Source organism: Amphiura filiformis, chromosome 17, assembly GCF_039555335.1.
Source record: "Amphiura filiformis chromosome 17, Afil_fr2py, whole genome shotgun sequence".
NCBI lineage: Eukaryota > Metazoa > Echinodermata > Ophiuroidea > Amphilepidida > Amphiuridae > Amphiura > Amphiura filiformis.
The window spans coordinates 54,028,508-54,037,180 of NC_092644.1; positions in this window are offsets into that span (position 1 = coordinate 54,028,508).

Sequence of the window (8,673 nt, forward strand, 5' to 3'; positions counted from 1 at the left end):
GATTGACAGCAGCACAAAATACACTGCGATTAATACTTTGAATAATACTTGAGTTGTCATGATGATTGAGATTGGACGGAGATGCTTCCACCACCTTTGGCAAAAAGTTTATAAGTTCATACTATGATGGGGTCTTTTCAGTTTAATAGGCTTATGTCGAGTACTTGCTGGTATCACCTTCTTTCACTATCCATCTTTCATACAGAACCAATTCAGATATTAGTTGTGTGGTGGGTGGCTGTAACATACAAAGAAAGAAAAAACAAATATTTTAATCAACATTCATTGCATTTTGACTTTTTTATAATGTTTGGGTTACCAGCCCTCAATAAGCCAAGAAAGCCTCTTGTGAAGCTTATTTCCAATGGAGTCCATTACAGATAGTGGGGTGTAGTAATCAGAACTGGGAATGGCCCCCTGCTTTTTACAAACAGCTTACACTTAACATACACAGGGATGACTGGACCAACCCTTTATGCGACTTTCCAACCACAAGACTCTGCACATAATACTACCTATACAACAGCTAATAAGCCACTGAATTTCATTATACCGTGAATGGGTGAAGGTAAATTTCAAGGGTGGGGACAAACTTAGTCGAAAATGGACTAAACAACAAATTTGTCCAACATTTTATGGGCTTAAAAGTACTGTATAATTTTATGCATAAACATCTACATCTTAAATATCAGGGCAGCTATAGCATTCCAGTAACAGGGAGCAATACTTCTCACAGGGGTATGATGGATATATGGTATGTTGGCAATATGACTTGCTTCAATCATGATCTAATTGCAATTTCAGTATATAATGACCTTGAACACCACCCCAGAAAAAGTATCCAGAGTTTCTGACCATGGCGCACCAATCCTGAAAATATGATGTCAATACGCCTATCCATTCAGGAGATGCAGCGCATCCCGGAATGTACAGAAGGACGGAAGGTGCAATTAAGCCTTGTGGTGGAGGCATAAAAATGGAGCAATTGTCAAGCACTTTGGCAAAGAACACACTTGCTATGTAGCAAGATACAGTATGTGTATCATGTTTTAACATTGTTCCAAATTTGGCTCTAAAGTGAATATGAAGTGTTTTAAATGTGACTGCCCTGTTACCAATGTACGAGGGGGTATCAAAAAGTTTTAGAAATCGCCCAGAAGTGAAAGAGCTATATCAATGAAATTTTGTCAGTGCAATCACTGGTCCTTGTGTACACTATGGTGCAAAAATGGTCTCATAGGTATGTTTACATTTTTTACAGGTGGCACTAGATGCCAATAACCCGCTGCCCCAGTTACTGCGCATAAACTGCAAAATTGAGAAAATTGAGGCAAGCAGCATTATTTAGATCCTGCTTTTGAAGGGTTGCAGTGCCTAGAAAATTGATGATGAAATGAAAGTTATCTTCGGTGGTGATTGTGATATGTCACTGTCGCTTTTTGGAAAAGGGATTTTTATTTCATCACAGATTTTCTGGGCACTGTAACCCTTAAAATGGAACTTAATCATGCTGCATGCCTCAATTTTCTCCATTTTGCTGGTTATGCGGTTACATAGGCAGGTAGTGACATCTAGCTCCTGTAAAAAAAAAGTAAACATACTTATGAGACCATTGTTGCACCATAGTGTACACAAGGACCAGTGATTGCACTGACAAAATTTCATTGATATAGCTCTTTCACTTCTGGACGATTTCTAAAACTTTTTGATACCCCCTCGTATATATTTGGATTTCAAATTTGTGATAAGAATGTAAAGCGATGCAAGACTAAATGCACTAACCCTAATGCCCCAGAGGCTTTTTGGCAACGGGAATCGCGGGTTTGGTATTCTATGTGTATGTTTTATTGTACCATTGCCTTACATGATTATTAAAAAGACAATGGCACAATTTTCCCTTCAACATCAATAATTCTAAATTAATCAATAGATGTCACTTAATATGGTAAAGCAACAAGTGTTTGCAATAAGCTTAAGTACCATATAATTATGGTTGTAGCTAATTCATGAGGTAATGTACATGTTAGAGTCAGTTAGTGTGCATGTGTACCAGTCGGGTAGGTAATAAGTGAAGAAGGAAGATATGGTGGCCTGGCAATGAAGGGACATATAAAGGGAAGAGGAGACGGAGAAGGAGGGGAAGGAGGGAGGGAGGGTGAAGGGAAGGAGGGAGGGTGGGAAGGAAGGAGGGAGGGTGGGAAGGAAGGAGGAAGGGAGGGAGAAAGAGGTGGGGCCAAATTATGAAGCGTTCAGATGCAAAAATCCATTATTCTCAATTTCAGAGCCACTGCTACTTTTGATCATATAGTTTCAAACATTTACCATGGAATTTTTAAAGAAGGGTGTCAATAATTTAAAGCTAGCAGATGTTGGTGGTCTTTGAAAGAAGTTTGAAAATATGGCATACATGTACATCAGCTTTTGCATGCTTCAATTGTGCAGTGTATCCCGATAAAAAAGTTCTGTTTACAGAAAACAAGGTCTTTAGTTGAGCATGATGAGAGCAAACTGAAATTGGGGAAACTGAACACAACTTTGGGTAAAATTAGCACCGACTCTGTGCTGGACTCTGATAACTGCAGTGGCGTAACTACCGGGGGGCAGAGGGGGGCAACGTGCCCCGGGCGCCACCCTTAGGGGGCGCCAAATTGACAAATTCAGCATCGATTCTGCGCCCCTCCAAGCGATGAGAGTCAAAATTTTTGAGCGCATTTCAGCACAAAATAAATTGAGAAAACATTTTAAGACCAATAGGCCCTATTCAACATCCAGTAACCAACATTAATTAGTGGTAGGCCTTATTTGTCCAAAATTTTGCGCGCAATTGTTTCAAAAAGAGAGGGGCATATCCTTAGCCCTGGGCGCCACAACCCCTAGCTACGCCACTGCCCGCGTCTAAGATATTCTCGGGGGGTAGGGGTGCCAAATTTGTTTCTTGCCCCGGGCGCTACCAACCGTAGTTACGCCACTGGATAACTGTACATGATGATCTAAGCTATATGGTTTCGCTCACTATTCGAGGGTATCCTAGGTAAAATAGTTCCAGGTAAAATAGCCTAAAAATATGTAGTCTTTCAGGCTTCAGGAGATCATGCTTCAGATCTTTAGCCTTAAACTCTGTTTAGAATTTCTTAGCTCCACATGTGCATAGCCTATAATTTAGCCCAATTTTAGTTTTTTATAAACCAAAAAAATATCAGTTCAGAAGCCCCTATTTTGCCTGAAAATTAGTTTTCAATTTTCATAGCTCAGTGCAGTGTGGTGCACACCCAAAATTCAGTATGAGTTTTCATTATTCCTCATTAGCTTGGCTTAAAATTCAGTATGTGAGCCCCCCATACCCCAGCAGCTGCGCATGTGTGGATTTTCACCCCAATTCACAAATCCATATAATATGATGCCATTTGCCTTTATTGTATCTGCCTCACTCAATGACCAGACACAACCAACAAATCAATTTAAATATGCATGGATTCACTTGATAATTAATTAATCTGTACAATAGTATAGCTACATGTGTATATCAGCCATCTTCCACATTGTATGTTTTCTGTGAATGAAATTGGAATACAAACCAGGAATATAAAAGCATTTGATTTCAGATACATGCATTTTCAACAATGCCACTGAAGATTGAATGCCAAAAGTAACAACACCAAAAAAATATATATCAAAGAGTTCAATTTAAAAAAAAAAATCAAAAGCTTTTAATTTTGAATATGAAAGTGATGTACCTGTGCCCACCCGTGTGTGAAACTAGGGGTCTATCGGTGTAGAAATTTTCAGAAAAAAGGGGATCATTTGGTGTTGGCAACATTAAAAATGGGGTGATTTTGTATATGAGTGCCCAAAATTTCACATCATTGACAATCAAAAATAGGTTTTTACCCAATTTTACAGTACAGAAGAGACAAAACTCATTCATTTTGCTGAAAATGCATGCATAGTACATTGAAATACAATTTTGTGGACAAAAAAGGGGTCATTCAGTGTAGGATTTGCTAAAAATACAGGGGTCTTTTCATGGGCACATGATGTATGTCAATATATGGGAGTGCCCCCCATTACGAATTCTTCTGGTCAAATTATGCAGTTACTATCAAGCTTCAAAATAAGCAGGCACCCAGGAGCCAATAATCCAATGTTCATAATATTTTGGTGACTGGTCCACACCAAAATCATATGAACCAGGCTCTACATTTTTTTTAAATAGAGCCTGGTAGTTAAAGCAGGTTTTGTATTTATTGTATACAATTGAAATTTAAATGACTCTTGGCTCTTTGAAAATGGCTCCTGGTTCACTAGATAATCACAGGACCAGGAGCTGCTTTTTCCAAATGTGTGGCTCGGCTCCTGGTCTCGATCTGCTTATTTTGAGGCTTGGTTACTATCCAAACCTCATACACACATCCGCACACTGATTCCAATTCCAATTTGCAAAACAAGCTCCTATAATTCAATCTTATATTTAGATCCTCAGAAGATTCTAGAGGATATATCCACACAGTCAGCCAGCCTATGCATACACTGAGCACTAAATGGGAAGAGTGCATTACAGCAGCTAGCATGCATGAAAGTGAGAGGGTTGCACCATCCATGTCTAATCAAATCAATACATAGCCTGAAATAGCTGCAGGCGTGTGTGAGCTTGAGTAAGTAGTAACTGGCTCTCAAGCTCCATAGATGCCACTACACTGTCTACAGGCTTGTACGCATACATACTAGTGATGCCATCAAGCTAAACAAGTCATTTGTTGTGCAATATGATGTCAAATTTAATTCATTCATGAATCTAATATTGTACTTTGTCCATTTAGTGGGCTTAACTGAGACCTCCTTCAAATTTAGACTAGTTCTATAATAATATTTTGATGTTGGGCAAATGAAAATGATCCATTATATTTATAATTGAAAAATATCAAATCAAATGTTCATGTTTGCCTGAAATCAAAATATTCATATTTTAAAATAACATATGCCCGGGCATATGCCTACATGTTAGGCTATGTATATTTTCTCCAGTTGATTAAAAAGCCTATTTGGGTGAAATACTGTATGCTTGATAGAAAATGTGCTATCTAATTAGAGAGAATACATAGTATGGACTTTTTCTTTTAAGATTTTGTAGTATCTGTACCAAATTCAGCAACCCCTCTTGTCCTTCCTGATGATATTAACACAGCAAAATAGGACTTTGCAGTCAATTGTGAAATATTACATGTATAATGAACTCCATTTACGTTCACGCTTTTACAAATAATGATATATGATTGGATCACACACATCGCAAATACATGAGGTAATGAATTATATTTGCTTGCACAGAAGGCCATTTCAAAAGATTGCCACTGAGTGCCAAAAACACTTTGCTTTGCTATGCTTACTGTACATTTCAGAGCTGTTCAAGGGCCAACCACAATCGGACAGCGGGCCGGATCTGGCCCGCACAGTGTCATCGCCCTGTTATCTTCATGGCAGAAATCGCTATGGTAGGTTGAATCCACCGCCACGCATGGCCATTTTGTCCCGACCTGTTTAATAGTTTTGAGATGCATAATGGGCCGAAGGACATCTGACTAAGGCTACTGACAATTGCCCGGTGACTGACCTCATTGTGTGTGAGTCGAGCATGGTACGCCATAGGTCATATGCTTTTAGACTACCCACGATTGGCCTATACACTGCGCTATATAATTCGGCACATATAAAATCAGAATTATTGTCAGTTTTTGAGTTCAAGACGCAAGCTTCTTTCTCAAGACGCAAGCTAACGACTATCATATCTGTCCAACACATATAATCAAGTGCAAGGAACCACATCTGGTTTCTTTAGACGAAATCATTTACGGGAGATATTCATCATTTTCTACCCCGGTATCCAAAGATTTTCATCTGAATATCAAAATTGTGCATAGCACATTCACATGTATCGATCCCGGGTATTGATTTTAGTATATCTGGTGTACCAAGTAATTATTAGCCAGGCGATGTCGGTGTGGCCCGCAGACTGCCTGTTGAGAACCCATTAGAAGTTCACCCCTTCTTTTGACCATATATCTCAAAATCAGTTTTGGTGAAATTTGATGTTCTTTGCTTTGGATCGTTTATGTGGCACTATTCCTGCAATGTACGTACAAGCCTTCATTTTTATTTTCCAGGACCGTGTGCCAACCTAAAATTAAGGGAGATTTCACCTCAGATGATGACCTTGAAAAAATTTGACTTTCATTTTAAAACTTATGTCCATATTCACCATGTTTCATGAAAAATTGACTTCAGATGACCTTGAAATTATCTTCAAAATTTTTTGTCCAACTTTGATTTGTTCTCATCAAACTCTAGGATAAAGTTGGTTATAAAAATCTAACACCTTACATGTAGGCCTAATTAGGGGGGATGTCATTTTCTTCGGAAGGAGGGGGGTCATGAATATGTCGGTGATTGGAGTCAATTTTTTATGATCCCCCATCGCGAGCTGTATTTTTTTATGACCCCCCCCATCTCGGGTCGAAATTATTTATGACCCTGAAGGGATTACTTTAAGGGGGTACTACACCCCTGCCCAATTTTGTGACTATTTTTGCATTTTTCTCAAAAATTATAGTGCATTGAGGACCAGTAAGGTATGTATACTATAGGGGCAAGGACTACAACTACTGCATTGGACATTTTATTTCAGCACAGACAAAAGTTTTGGAGTTACAGTCAAAAATGAGGGGAAACCAATATTTGATAAATCAATAACTACTTGCTTTGAGTTGCTGAATTTTCAGTACATTAGTTGTAGTCCTTGCCCCTATAATATATACCTGTCACCAATGTGCTATAATTTTTGACAAAAATGCAAAAATAGGCACAAAATTGGCCAGGGGTGTAGTACCCCCTTAACGCACAAATCACGCTTATTAACGCATTCACACACTTTGCAGACCCCTTCAAATCCAAAGTCCAATACATACAAAATCTTGAAAACGTACGCGTTTAAATATTGCATGATTTGAATATAAAAACACCTGATATTGTGCATTTATTCTCGGCTTTAGGTGGTTTTGTATTATTTTCTACATAAACAAAAGAAAAATAAGCAGCAGCATAACCCATCAGACTCATAAGTCACAGCTCACGACGCATTTATATATACATTTATTATACCTAAACCGAATTTTGCTTTTCACTTTGGAGATGCTATTCATTGGATAACCTTTGACCTCTGCACAACCTCCATGCTTATTTCCCAGTCCGGGTTAAGCATATTGACTTCAACGTTGTCCGATGCACACTAAACAAATATACCTGTGCGATTTATTTACTTATTCATCATGCAACGTAAGCTGACACAGACATACGTTTGTATCGAGTGCCTGGGGGTCATGATGTGTGGAAACACTAAAAATTGGGTGTCATTGACCACGGAAAATAACATTTCTGTGCTAAAATTGCTACAAAAATGTAAAAATCTTTCAAAATGCGTCCCAAAGAATTTGCTGATTTGGTGTACATTTGTAAAAAAAAGAGTCATTGGGTGTAAGCTGATGAAAAAAGGGGTCAGATTTGCTGAAAAAAGTGTCTATTGACAGGCACATGACTCACGCCATATGCGAGCCCCCCGGGATCGAGTGAAGAAAATTCATATTTGGAACTTTTTCGGTTTCTGAAAGCATAATAGGAGAAACTACTGAAGATGCCAATGAAGATGACATACTCATGATGCAGAGTGCGCAGTTTGGGGGTACTTCAATATGAAATGGATACAGGTGTACGTGTATAGGGCTGGCACCTGGATTCGGTGAGAGCAAAATATAAAAAATATGGGGTCATTGGGAGATTTTTGGCATTGGATTAGAGCAATATACATACAAAATATGGGGTCATTGGGTCAGGGTGAGAGACGGAGCGTTTGGATCTAAATTAGGGGACATTGGGTGAGAATATGACCTTTTTTTAAAATGGGGTCTTTGGGTGAGAGCCAAGAAGCCTCGAAAGTTGAATTTCTAGTTCTAAATGGCTTCAAATGGCTATGTTATTTCAAAAGAAGTAAAAAAATCAGTGATTGGAGACTTGTTGCTGTTCAAATAGAAAAATAAGAGTCTTTGGGTGACAGATTGAAAGGAAAAATAAGGGGTCTTTGCTTGACAGACCATGTGCTCAAAACAAAATGTTAGGTCTTTAGGTGACAGCGATGCTGAAAAATGGGTTTTAGCAGCCCTACATACACAATTACACATCACCTCCAAAGCGGGGGTGCCCCGGGTGCACAGATGAGACCGGGTACTCTAAAAATACACACACTGTCAAAAATGTCTTCCAAACTAAAAAAATACCCCTTGGGCAATGTTTTGGACCTCTTCACAGGAAAAATTAACAATTGAAAGAGTCAAAATAATTTTTATGCCACTTGGGGAAAAATATAATTTTTTCAATAGTTGTCCATGTCGAAATTCTGGTGCCGGTATGAAGTTGTTGGAATCACTTTTACTCTATTTTTCCCCAAAACTTTCTGCGATGCCATTTTAAACAAATACAGTTGAATTTCATTTCCTACTCATACATTCATGCTTTATATTATTATTATTACAATGCAATGTATTTATACAACAATAAAATAAACAATTAATATAAAGCATCAGGCATGTGAATCGGAAATAATATAATATATATATCTATAGTAGAATG